We start from the raw sequence: 14775 nt of genomic DNA on the forward strand, positions 1-14775 counted from the left end.
GAAGGACCAAGGAAGTAAAGGGAAGGTGGTGATTACAAAGTAGCAGATAGAGTGGATTCTAGAAATGAAATACATGGCTGTCACCTGCTTCAGATGCTATGATGTGATCTATTGCTTGAAAGACCATTGAGCTTCCTTCGCTCAGCCTTCAGACTTACTCGGTGCTTTGTGATTGTTTTGACAAGTTTTTCCTTACTAACTGGGAGCTGAATTTGTGTTCTTTCCCTGTACTTTGCTGGGAAGGGAACTGAGGGGTTGGAGGAGTAGTTAAGAGTGAGCTCTGGGTTCCCCAGCGTGCCATTTGGCTCTTCAAACTTCAGGTGTTTTCAGAAAGGCTATCATGGCATATCTTTAGAAAACTTGATATATCTTTTAGAGTCTCAGCATGGTGTAATGAATCAGGCACTGGACTTGGAAAGACCTTGGATCTAGTCCTGCCCCAGATAGCTGTGTGGCCCTAGATATATATCACTTAACATCTCTGTGACTCAGTATATTCATCTGTTAAAAAAAAAAAAAAAACCAAAAAGACAAGTTTGAACTGGATGGCTTTTTAAGGTCCCTTTCAACTCTAAATCTACTTTTCTTTTTTCAAATGTTAATTTTTCTTAGCTTAAAAAAAAAAAAAAAACTCACTTAAGATGGTTAATGACCCCAGGCCTATGGAAATTACAATATCTCTTTTTTCTTTTCAAAAAGCATAAAGTATGTATTAATATTTAATCCCTATGATCTGGAAGAACTTGAGACTGCAATTAGATGGCAGAGCCCATCTGCTCCAAGCAGTTGAACAACAGTCTATTAAATAACTAGAAGGGTGAAGAGGGCTGCCAATCACCTTTAGATTTATTCCTTAACAAAGTGTGCACAGGCTCTCAAGAGGGAGATCCAGATGGTGAAGGAAACTCTGCAGGCCATGATTGTGCAGCTCCAGCCAGCAGAGGCCGGAGACTTCCTGTGTGCCAGCTGGTGTCCAGAAAACCCTGGCTGGACAAGTGATGGGGGAGGTGGGAAAGGGGACGGTTTCACAGTTTCTTAAATCCCAACTCCCAGAGGGCTGCTTTGGGTAACTGAGCCCCCTCACACACTAAGTTGAACATACCTCTTCATATTCTGCTTAATGAATTATCTTGAAGAACTTATGGAGACTGGAGTCGTGAGATCATTCACCATTGGAAGACGACTATGCTGATTCTCACAGCTTGGCACAGATCCGGAAAACAGGTCTCCATGAAGTATACATGGTGAATGGAATTGGGGAGACCATAAATTAATATGGGGAGGGGAAAGAGATGCTGATTTTTCTTTTGAATGGCAAGTAGAAATGCCTCAGACATGTTATTAACCATGGTTTCCCTGCTCAGGATTTTGAAAATCTTTTCCTTCTTTCATAACGATGATGTTCAAGTATTTCCCTTCCAGCCCCCATCAGAGACAGGAATCCTGAAAGACAAATGGTTTCTCCCCCTCCCACTGCATTTTCTTGCTTTGTGCCACACTAAAAATATTTTCTGATAAAAGAGAAATCCAAACAACAGTCAATTTTTCCTCACCTGTGCCTGGGCTGCATTTTCCTAGAGGCACATTATATAACAGAGATAATTAACCTCAGAATGTTGAGTAGCTTTTCATCTTATTTCATCTGTGACTTACCAATGACTCACAAGAATTCAATACCAGAAACCTAAGACGTGTTTTTTTTTTAACGATAGCAGTCTCTATTGTGTAAATGCCTAATTATCTTTTAAAGAGATGATTTCTTGCTTAGCCCCTTTTTTTCATGCTTTTGACTGCTTTTGTTACATTATGAAACTAAACTCTAAAGGATATATGCATTGGAGAGATTAAATGATATGTGACTTGACTTTTACAAAAGTCTCATTTTCTTCCCTGATCTTTTTTACTGATTTGTCAGACAAGAAATGGAAGTGAAAACCCACCCATAGATCACACAGTGTTTAATAACAGCTTTTAGCATTGCAAGGCTGGTGCTCTTCCCTTTGGCAAAATCAAGATAGTGTTAAACTCTTGATAAAGTAGCTATGCAGAAGGGACTTATATCACACTGACCCAGTTAAGTTATTTTCATCCCCAGTCCTCTAACAGAAACAAAAATGGGACTCCTAACCACTGACTGTACGGCATATGGTAAGAAGAAATTCCATCTATTGACTATGGCTAAAGACCATAAACTCCCCACAAATTTGAGGCCGGACATTGTCTTGAACTCATACTGGGCCCAATGCCATACTGAAGCAAGAATATTCTGCAAATTGACTTTATTCTGTTTTGGTTTTCAGCACTGGTCTTGCCTTGTTTTGAACCTAGAACATGAAAAGACTTCCATTCTAATCCAGAAAAACGCCTTTACTTAACTTAACAATTAGCTTCTGAGAATAGAAGGCAAAGAGAAAACGCATTACCTGAATATGATGATTTCTCCCCTTCCTTCTCCTCCTCCTTGGATAGTTAGGTGGCACAGTGGATAGAGCACTAGGCCTGGAGTAAAAAAGACCTGAATTCAAATCTGGACTCAGACACTTACTAGCTCTGTGACCTTGGGCAAGTCACTTAACCCTGAGTTTTCTCATCTGTAAAATGAGTTAGAGCAAATCACTCTAATATCAGCCAAGAAAACCCCAAACAAAGTCACAAAGTATCAGACGTGACTGATCAACAAAAGCTCCTTCCCCGCCCCCAGTAGAAAATAATTAACATTTGGTATTTAGTCATATGTATATGCCTTTTTTTGTGGAAAGTCATTTTAATAATTAAGTAAATGTATTGGTTTTATTGAGCATTTGAGTTTTTCATATATCGTAAAAGGGCCATACTGGAATTATTCACTAATACCTTTATGAAATATTATGACTTTTGGTCTTATTTTTCATTATATTTCCCATCTTTCCAAATATGGATTTTTCATTTGGATAACTGAAACAAACCTATCTGAAACCTGATTGTACAAAATGAAATTAGACTTCCCTATATGGGCACTGACAAAATTAAATGTTTGTGTGCTCTGGGTCTATAAATCATTGAGAAAAATAATTTAATATACTTGATTAAGTATAATTCAACAATTAAGATGAAGTTGAAAATACCTATTAGATTGTCCAAGTTACATGGAGCTCGCTGTGGGTCTGTGGTTCCATTAGGGAAAGTGAGAACTTTCCCTAATGCCTATTTCATGTCCCTCAAAACCATGGATCAGTCTTTAAGAATATCTTTAAGTCTAGATGTACTTCAGAGCTGATTCAGTCATATATTTCATATTACATTTCATCTGGGTTTGATATTTGACTTGTTCAAGAGCCCCTTCTTAACCCCATTTCCCTTTTAAACAGCCAGCATCCCTCAGGTCACATTTCCCTAGCTACTCTGTACCTGATGGTTCAAGAGTCTGGTGGGTTTAAAAACACCTCCCTTACCTCTTTGATCCTGATGGGCTCAAGAACATGTGTTCCTGATCTATACCATGAAGACAGCTTTTTAGCAGAGCAACCGAAAAATAGCCAGGAAACAGGTAGAACTCAATTTGAAGGTTAAAAGAAATTGCTATGTTGTCAGTCACAAGCCAAAGTCAGTGCTACAAATAAGTAGAGGACATACTGACGTAATGGGGTTTTGCAGGGCACACCTAGTTTACCCATAACTATATGGAGGTCAGTGTTATAAATAAGTAATAGGTTTGCAACAGCAAGCACCCTGGCACCCAGGATGACCTGCTGGTATAGGTTTTTATATCTGCTTTTCTAAAAGGAAAGCAACTTTTTAAGCAGCCAACGATCACTTTAATCAAGCACATATGTCATTCACTTAGTTTGGGGGAAAAAGTCACCCTGAACTTCAGAGAAAATACAAACAGATATTACAAACACAAAGACCAACAGACAGGACTTCCAACTGTCTGACCATAGACAATACATAACATTCTTACCAGAGAGAGAAGTTTTCAAGCTGGGGAGCTCCTTAATGACTACCCAAAGTCTCATCTGACCTAATCACACAAGCACTCTTCCAATGATTTGAGTCCCAAAGCAATACCTCACCTCAGAGTATATATACACTTTTTAGAGCAGGAAGCCAAGACCCTCATGACCCAGTGCCTCATTAGCAATTATCAAAAGGTGTGGGCTTTTCTACAAAACAAACCTCCCTTAATCAAATTTCCCTTAATAGCCCCACTTAAGGCCTATTAATAGGCAGGAAAGATTTTTAACTCCCATTACAAAATTCCAACGTTTTAGGCCTGTTCCCACCACCTTCTCCCCAAATGGTATTACTACAATGATCATTTTTGGAAACCCCCCCCATTACTTTATATTGGAAACTGCTCTCTCCAAAGAAGGGATCTGGCTTTTCCTTCTTAGGGTGTATAAAATGGCATCAGCAACCTCAGGGAATATGGGTATTTCTCTCATCCAAATAATGTACAGAGAATGAGAAGATGACAACCCTGGTCTTAAAATCACAGATCAAAATCTTAAGCAGATAGGGCTTCAAAAATCGAGATCTATCCTTTTATTTTACAGGTGAAGGGTACTGAGGCCCAGGGACCTTGAATGACTTGCTGAAAGCCATATAGTTAGGAGGATTGTAACCCAGATTCTGTGATTCTGGGGTATGAGGGAGGCTTTCCATTGGACCTTGAGCCAGATTACCAGATTTTGAGGTATTTAAAAAACTATCTCATAGATGTAGGGTTTGGTGGGTGGGTGTTCTATTTGGCACAGAAGGGAAGTGTTGGGAGCAATGGATAGAAGTTGCAAGAAAGTAAATTTCACCTTGATGTTAAGAGAAACTTCTGAGCTGTTCATAAGTAGTATGATTCTCCTTGTTAGAGGTCTTTAAGCAGAAGCTTGGGTATATGCATAGTAGTAAGGATTCTTTCTCAGTTCTGGGTTGGATGGGCTGAACACTTCAGTCCTTTCCCAACTCTGAAATGCTAGGTGGCACAGTGGATAGAACACTGCAGCTAGAATTAGAAATACTTAAATTCTTAAACTGTTTGACCCTGGGCAAGTCACTTAATCTCTGCCTCATTTTCCTCATTTGAAAAATGAGGATAATAGCACCCACCTCCAAGAGTTGTTGTAAGGATAAATGAAATAATGTTTGTAAAGTACTCTGGAAACCTAAAAGTGCTATGTAAATGATGACCATTGTTATGAACATTACTCCTTTTGCCCTGGATCTGCCCTTTGTTATGAGTGTGACTTTCAAATCTCTTCACTTCTTTAACCTCAGTTTAATTATCTATAAAATAAGGGGTTTGGGCTGTATGATCTTTAAGGTCCCTTGATTGCTCTACAACCCATGATCCTGTATCCACAGGCTTGGGTAATGTAACCTGCACATATTGAACCCTGGGTCACCAACTGCTGAGTCTCCATTTCAAAAGGAGACAGGACAAAATATATAAATCCCTTTCTTGGAGGGGTGCCAGTAGCATCATCTAAGATTTGGAGTCTAGGTACATGGAGTGATGAAACCAAGTCCTTCCATAGGGAAAAGCAAACCTTGTCCTACACTAGTGAACCTTCAATATTCACAATCTTGACGACATTTTCCAATAAAGGGATATATACAAGCATTATGATGGCAGCTCTAAAGTGAAGAGCAAATCCACTATGCTTATCTGCTAATAATTATGTACCTATGTAATAATTTTGTTATTAAAATAAAAATAATAGTTTTGTTCTGACAATTTTATTTTATAATTTGTTATTCCAGTAAATTGACTTTTTAATCAAATGAAATAAAAGCTGATGTGAGAGGTTGGTGTACTCTAATTTTTTGGTTTTCTGGATTGCAGATGCTCTAAAAGTTGAATAGTTTTCTCAATAGTGATATCACTCTCATGTTCGGCCTTCAGTTCATCCAAGACCCAGGCACATGTAAAGAAGCCCTTTCCCATCTCAGCAGCCTCCTTCTCGAACTTCTCAATAGTTCTCTGATCAATTCCACCACATTTGTAGATGAAGTGGCCAGTAGTGGTGAACTTGCCGGAGTCTACATGTCCAATGATGACAATGTTAATGTGAGTCTTTTCCTTGCCCATTTTTGTGGAAGTTTAGTGATGGTTTTCACAACATCTGGGTTCTGGGGGCAAACCCGTTACAAAAAAGGAATAGGTTTTTTTTTTGTGTTTGTCATCTGGGGGATTGGAATAGTACTCTTCTCTTTATCATCAAAGTATTTTCAACAAAACTGTTTTTTTTTAAAAATCTGTTTTTGCTTCTATTTGTCGGTGCTGTAATTAATTAAAGGTGTATAATGACATGAGAGAATAGAAGTCAGGAAATGTATTGTAGGAAGAGAAGTGCTTTCTGCAGGAGGCTGTTTCTGGTCTCCTACTTACTGCCTGCCATCCCTCTGAGATTGCCTTCCATCAATATTATATCCATCTTGTACATACAGTTATTGGCATATTGTTTCCTCCATTAGAATGTAAGCTCCTTGAGGGCAGGATCCTGGTTTTTGCTTTTCTTTGTATTCCCAAAGCTTACCATAGTAACAGGGAACACTTAATAAATGGTTTTTGACCAACTGGTTGACTGAAAGCAAGAGATGATAGAGATATGGAGATATAAGATGAGGATATGGATAAGAATCACTTGAGATGGAAAGGCATAATTGAGTTAGAGTCTATTCCTGTACAGGGAGTATCCATGTAAATGAAATAATGGGTCTTTTGAAGCATAATTCATCTTTAAAAAGTTTGGCTCAGAAACTCTTATACCATAATATACTGCCCACATAATACTTGCAAATCCCCTTTCATTAATGGTCAAATACATCATGGTAACTTCTAAATAATGCATTCGTTCTCATGAATTAATAATTTTGGGGCAACATTTAGAGAGAGGTAACAGGTAATTACTCACCCCTGGGATAACATAGAACTGACTGTTGTAATGATCATCTAAAGAGATAACTGATATTAAGAAGCACAAATTATTTTTCTTGTAAATTGAAGAACTAAAAAATGAATAGAAGCATTAAGTAGCTTACCAAAGATCACCCAACGAGTAACCGAAAAATTTTGGTGTTTAAACTCAAGACTCCTTGATCTTCAGCTTATATTGTAAATCATTAGGCTATCTAGAATTAGAGTTTTATTTGATGCAATAATATTTAAAATCCAACTTAGATTTTGTTAAGGAAATAGAGGCAGTGACCGTGCCCTTAATCCCTTAGATGTGATATCAGTGATTGTGCATGGGTTAGCTGAAAAGATATCATGATGTTGCTCATCAATGACCAGCGTAGTCAGATTGATGAAATCAGTTATGTCAAGACTGGGCTATTTCTGCTCTTAACATATGCCCAATGTTTACATGACATTACTTTTTTTTTAAATTTTGTTTTCTGTTCTGGATGATCTTCCTCCCATCTCCCCCTTGTAAGAGGATTAAAGCATTTAAGGTTTGCAAAGCACTTTGCAAGAAAAACAAAACCCATTGCAGATTCACATACATATATTTATGTATATGTGTACATGCACAAGTGAAACAAACTCTTGCATTAGCCATGACCCAAAAAAAGAAAGGAAGAGAAAGAAAGAAAAAGAAGGAAAGAAATAGGAAGAAAGTAAGCAAAGAAGGAAGATAAAATAAGCTTCAACTTGTATTCTGAGACCATTACTTCTATATTTGGAGAGTAGGATGGGTAGTAGACATGGGAAATATTGGCACAAGACTGCCCAGTATGGTGTACTCTCATCAAAGAAGGTACTGTGCTCTATAAGCAAAGCAGAATCACATTAACACAAAGGGAATGTGAGATGTGCAAATCTAGTGATATTGCCATCCCTAATATTCAGACTATATTTAGGCTCAACCTGTAGTAGAGCCTTCTGAGCTTGTATTAGACTGATCAGGCACAGCTGAACATACTGTACCTTGACCCTAACATCTGCAGCAGCAGAAATAGAGTTGATCATATGTTTCATCCTGAGTCCTCTGGGTTTGTGGTTGGTCTTTATGACGATCAGAGTTCTTAAGTCTTTTAAAGTTGTTTACAATATTTTTGTTATTGTGTAGATTATTTTCTTGGTTTTGCTCATTTCACTTTGCAGCAGATCACAAAAGTCTTTTGGAACTATCCCCTTCATCATTTCTTACAGCACAAGAATATTTCTTACCTTCATATACCATAACTTATTCCATTATTCCCCAATTGGTAGGCAGTTTCTAGTTCTTTGTCATGATGAAAAGAACTGCCACAAATATTTTTATCCATGTGCACCTTTTGATCTCTTTTGGGTATAGCCCTAGTAGCAGTATCACTGGATCAAAGGATACACATAGTTTATCAACTTTTTAGGCATTGTTCCAAACCACTTTGCAGCTCCACCAAAAGTGCATTGATGTACCTATTTTCCCATAGTCCCTTCAGCATTTATCAATTTCTCTTTTTGTCATCTTTGCTGGGTTTGAGGTAATATCGCAGAGTTTGTTTTAATTTTGATTTCTCTAATTACTGGAAATTGAGAGCAGTGTGTCAGTCTCAAATAGAAGCCAGTTCAGTAATCCGCACCATAGAGGCATATTGACTGACTTTTAAAATGTGTCATTATTTATGGTTTATTGCATATTTATTTTATTAAATATTTTCCATTTACACTTTAATCTAATTTGAGACACTCTTGGGAATGTTGTGGGCTACATATAGTTCAAGGGCCATGTGTTTGATGTCTCTGATTTAGCACACTTTTTGAAATGACTACTGATAACTTGAATTTTTTCCTCTTTTCACATCCTTTGACCGCTTATCAATTTGATCTCATAACTGTATTGCTTTTTCCCATGACAGAGTGGTTGTTGTTCATCTTTCATTTTCAAGAGAACCAATGATATCACAAGTGATGTGTTGACTTGCCCATCAATTGGGTTTAAGTGAGGCACAGTTGCACAAAGTGAAAACCTAACTCTCTTCCAGTGTAATCAAAGGCCAGTTGCAGGACAAAAATTAAGACAACTGGTGATGGCCCTGGATGTGGTGGATGAACTTTGCATCTTTGATGTGTGGATCAAGTACCAGGCATGCCACAGTGCTTGCTTCAGTCACCTTCATGGCCACTTGAACAAATTGCTTCATCTGTCCAGTCTGCCAGTTACCCCACATGTTTGGGGTAGACATCCCCTAACTCACCAAGTTTGAGACTTTTCAGTTACTCTCAACCATGGAAATAACCACCCCAACATGGAGTCATGGGACCTTAGCTGGAATCCCTACTCTGTCACTTACTGTAATATCTGAAGCAAGACATTCCACCTCTCTGGGCCTCAGGATCTTCATATGTAAAATAATGGGGATGGACTAAACAGTTATGGCTTCTTCCAGGTCTAGCACTGTGATCCTGTGACCCTTGACTTCACCTACTGCTTTGCCCTTTGATCTGTAACAGTTCCAAATCAAATAAGGAAGAGTTTTCCTCCAGTGAAGACAGGGTTAGGTTCAAAAGGAACATGACCTAACCAAGAAGATCTATCATCAAAAAGATGGTGCATATGAGGATGTCATGTGATATTTCAGGTTGAAATTTTCATTTTAAAATAAAGGTGTGTGTCCCAGATAAAATTCCTGAATATTTTTATTCAAAATCAGATGACTCATGATAATCCTTGGCCAAGCTGAAATTAGCCTAGGACAACTGGGGCTATCTTGCATATGCCAGTTATAGCTTCCAATATCCACCCTACCACAAAGCACTAAAATCAATGTCTCCTTCATGTGATTCTGTAATGCTGTTCCCCTTGAACCCTGGGCTCTATGCTCCATGTACCTTCCTACTGGGTATGCACAAAGCAAAATGTACCATTGTGAACAGCACATGAAGAGGAATTATCATAACCATTATTCTTTACTGTTACTTCCTTGCCAATACTCAGCCACTTCTTTGTTGTTATTCAGTTATTTCAGTCGTGTCCAAATCTTCATGGCCACATCTGGTGTTTTCTTGGCAAAGATGCTGTGGTGGTTTGCCATTTCTTTCCCCAGCTCATTTTACAGATGAAGAACTGAGGCAAACAAGGTTAAATGACTTGCCCAGTATCACACAGCTAGTAAGTGTCTGAGGCCAGATTTGAACCCGTAAACACGAGTTGTCCTGATTCCAAGCCCTGTGCTCTGTCCACTGTGCCACCTAACTGCTCTCAACCACTTCTGCTTCTCCTTTAAAATTCATCTCAACTTCTCTAGATCCTTGTTGCTGTCCTCACTATATCTCTAAGCTCTTTGTTCTCCTCCCCTAAAAATTTAGTGCTTGGTTCACAGTCTACTTTTCCATCCCAACCTTTGCCTCGTTCCCTCTCCTGGTCTCTTGATTTCTCAACGTCCTCAGTTCCCATGATTTCATTTTCGAGTCTACTTCAACCATCCACAAGATTAATTCTACTTCAGGGTCTACCCTTTTACTTCTATCTATCAAATTGCATTTTCTTCAGCTTTCAGAATTCCTGGCTATGGTTCAGGTTCTTAGGAGCTGTGTGGTACAGTGGGAAGAACACAGAATTAGCAATCAGTAGATCTGGTTCAATTCTCAGCTCTTTCACCACATAAGCTTTGATGAGGCAATTCTTTCCTGGTACCATTTTTCTCATCTGTAAAATGAGAGAGTTAGACTAGATGACTTCTGAGATCCCCTCTAGCTCAGCAGCTATGATTCTTTATGAAGGCTGAAGTTTTTCTGTCATCTACACTGAAGGTGTACGTATTGATCTTTTGGAATTTTATATTCTATAGTATCTTCCTCATTCACTCTCTTATTAAATGTAAAACTAGGACTAAGATATCAATATGTTTAATGGGGCAGCTTCAGCTTTTTTTTTTTCAGGACAGTAACATCTGTGACAGCTCTAAAACTGGGAGTATACACTTGTTTTGCTCTCTTCTGAAAACTGAAAACCCCATGCTAAAGAGCTTTCTTTCCAAACCACTGATGGAGGCCTAGATGGAAATGTCTGAGATTTTGTATAGATCCCAAGAGTTCTGTGTTCTTTACAAGGTAATGGATTGGAACACCTTAAAGGAAGAAAGCAGGAAAAACTAGGCATGGTTCACAATACATTTGGGTAGGTACTCTTATGGTATGAGAAGATTTTTTAAAAGGCAGTAATAAAAAAAGCAACACAGCATTACAAAGATAATAAGAAAAAAGATCAGGAGTATAGCAGGGAGACAAATAATATTCTGTATCTTCTGAGAGGCATGGAAAATTAAAAAGACCTTTGTACAATGGCCATCTACTACACAATGAAAACAGCACAATTTCTGATTTATTGTTGCACTCACAACAAGAGTCAGAAAAGGGGAAGAAGGAAATCTTCAAGTGACTGCCTTGCTAAGCAGCAATTTTTAACTTTTTAAGGGCAAGCTTATGAAGTTTTTTTCCCTTGGACTAAAAAGCTGGAGTTTATTAGAGAGACTGTTACCTTGAGATTTAGAAGAGAATAAGAATTGTTGTGCGGTGGGGGGAGTGGTTGTGGGTGTGTGTCCTGAGGAAAGCTGTGTTTCCCAGTATTAGGTTTTTAGAAATACAAAGTAAGGAGGGTATGGGATAGGTATTCTACCAGATGCTCTTAGATACAGTTTTAAAGCAAATATCACACTTATAAGTGCTAAATTCTTTTGTCCTGGAGCACAAAGCTGAGTCCAAGCTCTGAGAATTGGAAGAAAGGACTCCATAAAAGGATGCCATTCTTTATGCTTGGAATCTTCTCACTCTGTTTCTGTCTCCCTATCTGTCATCTGTCTTTCTCTCTTGACCTGTGAATTCCTATCCATCCTTTATAACCCAATCCAAGAGCCTCTTTCAGGAAATTTTCCCATATTTACCCAGCTGGTAACAACTGTTCACTCAAACTATTCTGATTTATAACTTTCTAGGACTTTCCAGCACTTAGCACAGCACCTAGAACCTAATAGTTACTTAATAAATGCTTATTGATCGAATGACTGATTGATGAAGGATACTTCCTGTACTTTGTGCATTATGGACCCTTTGGGCAGTCTGTTGACATCGACAGAACCTTTCCAGAATGATGTTTTTAAGTAATTAAGGGAAATGCTAAATTTCAATTAGAAGTTAGTGAAAATAAAGATGTAATTTTTTTCCTTCTCCAAATTCGTGGACACTCTGAAATTTATCCACAAACCCCTTGGGTCCTGGACTAAGGGTTGAGAATGAAGAGCCCCTGCTGTAAAGCTCGTGTGTGTGTGTGTGCGTGTGTGTGTGTGTGTGGCAAGGGATGGCCGCTTTAATAAAAAATAAACATCAGACAGGGAGGGCAAGATGGTCAGGATAGAGCAGTGAAGCTCAGAGAGGTTCATCCCTAGGCTAGATGCTGAGTGCTGACATTTTTTGGGCCATAACAGTTCTTACCTAAAAGGTAAGAACTTAGTTAAGAACTCATAGCAGTTCTTACCTAAAAGGTAAGTTACAGTGAGGTTGTGATTTGTGTCAGTAAAGAGAGTCTACTTCCTAGCAGTACTACTGTTCTGTGGGCTAGTGAAGCAGTAGATAGAAAACTGGACTTCAAGTCAGGAAGATCTGAGTTCAAATCCTGCTTTTAGACATTCACTAGTTCTGGGCATTTCATTTGGCCTGTGTATGCCTCAGATTCCTCATCTGTAAAACATAGGTAGTAGTGTCACCTATCTCTCAAGGTTGTTGTGAGGATAAAAATGAAGTATTTGTAAAAGTGAGATATAGCAAACCATGAAGTGTCATATTGTCGTTTCATCATGTCCTGCTCTTCATGACTTCATTTGGGGTTTTCTTGGCAGAGATCCTAAAGTAGTTTGTCATTTCCTTGTTCAGCTCATTTTACAGATGAGGAAACTGAGGCACATGAGGGTAAGTGATTTACCCCAGGTCACACAGCTAGTGTCTGAAGTTGGATTTGAACATAGATCTTAGCTCCAGTGCCCTATCCTATTAGATGGTTAGAGACCAGTGCTCTATCCATTACACTCCCAGCAGACTGTAAAGTCCTTGAGGGCAGGGCTGTTTCATATCCCCAGTTCCTAGTACAGTGTCTGACATGTGATCGTTATTTACGTAGCCCTTGTCCCAAAGCACATTGGTATGGAATTCTCTTCTTATTAGTGGAAATGAAGGCCTTGCCCTACATAAAGGGTGGAGCAGAATTGGTGAGAGGTAAGAACTTCAGTTCTTTTGGGGGATTTTTCAAGAGGGAGACCAAGTGAGAGTTTTCATGTGCTTCCAAGAGAAGATGAAAGAGGACATCCCCACTTCAGGTTGCTGAGGAAAAGAGTATGGGAAGTCTTAAAAAGAGCAGGCATTCTCTATCATGTGCCCATCCCCAGTTTGCTGCGCTAAGACTTGGGGAGTTTTCCTTGAGTGAGATCCATGACTGTGTGTCTTGGTTGAGTTGCGTTACCTTGTTCCCATGGGGAGAACTGCTTCATACTGCATTGTCTGCCATATGTTCTCCTATATATATCTTCTCTAATTTCTGTTGTGTTATGAGTTGGATAAATGAGTTTCTTTGCTATTTGCTATGTGTTTCCATTGCGGGACTGGTATTTGGTGGGAAAGGGGTTAAACCATGAATATAAGAACTTGTATTCTCCCTTTCCCCTAAAATGACAAAGTGATCAAAAGCTATCTCGAATCTGATCATATCCTCTAGATGTGCAATATTCAAGGGAGCAGATAGATACACTTCTTGCCTGGTACCCCCTCTTTCTATGGAGACCACAGAATAACCTCTGGCCCCAACTTCCCACTTCCCCTCAGAGCCCACCCTCACTCAAGTCAAATTCAATTGCAAGTCATGTCATCATCTTCCCATCCTCTTCAGAAAGAAGGAGAAACACAACAAAAATAACAACAACCTTTCCTACCAAAAATAACAACAACCAATCCCTTGAAACAGGGTGGGGAGAGAAGAGGTGAGAGATATCTATTCTACCTCCTTTTGAACCACTAACTCAGATGGGCCTCTCTGCACATGTGGGGCCCACTCTCACTTCTGTTGCTACAATTAAAAATTTCTACCAAAGGAGCAAAGAATATTCTAGTTATTCATCTTTTCCCCCATTAAAAAAAGTTCCAAACTCTATTTGCCCTCCTTTTTTGTGCTACTCATTTACAATTTGCCAAAGATAATTTCCAGTGGGTCTGCTATTATATCCCTCAACTTCTTAAGTATCTCTAGATGAAAGTTATCAGGCCTGTGCTTTGGAACACATCAGACAGGTCTGAAAAACAAAATCTGTCTTTAAATCCTTTCCAGGTTGAACAGGAATTAGTTTGCTCTTCTAGGTGCTACCTGCTACCTTGAGCAAGATCACAGATGTTCCTTTGGGGAGGGTGTGTGTATGTGTGTGTGTGTGTGTATGTGTGTGTATGTGTGTGTGTGTGTGTGTGTGTGTGTGTGTGAGTGGGTGGATGTGAATGTGTTTACATGTGCACAGGGAGGGAGAGGGTGTTGGTGAAAACTTTTGAAAAAACCAGCCTTTTCTTAAATGCTTTCATTCCTCTTTTGATAAAGAAGGGGAATCTTACCCCCTTTATCCTTTTTTTTTGAGGCTAATGTATTAAAGGATGTATTTCTATTTCCTTTTATGTCTCTTGAAAGTTGCACTTAATTCCTTGCTTTTTTGCTTTGATGATTTTAGTTCTAAAATTATTAACTCTGCACCTTCATTCTTTTGGATAAGCTGGCCTACTTTTGATTTTCTGCATCATCTATATTTCAGGTCTTTATGCAACTCTTTGTTAGTCTTCTTCCTTCACTG

General features: G+C 38.8%; 1 protein-coding gene across 1 annotated transcript in view; it reads left to right on the plus strand.

Moving 5' to 3' along the window:
• Positions 1-14775, plus strand: part of DISC1 (DISC1 scaffold protein) — a 574426-nt gene that overhangs the window by 519755 nt on the left and 39896 nt on the right. The window lies entirely within an intron of this gene.

This window comes from Notamacropus eugenii, chromosome 2 (genome assembly GCF_028372415.1).
Source record: "Notamacropus eugenii isolate mMacEug1 chromosome 2, mMacEug1.pri_v2, whole genome shotgun sequence".
Classification (NCBI taxonomy): Eukaryota; Metazoa; Chordata; class Mammalia; order Diprotodontia; family Macropodidae; genus Notamacropus; species Notamacropus eugenii.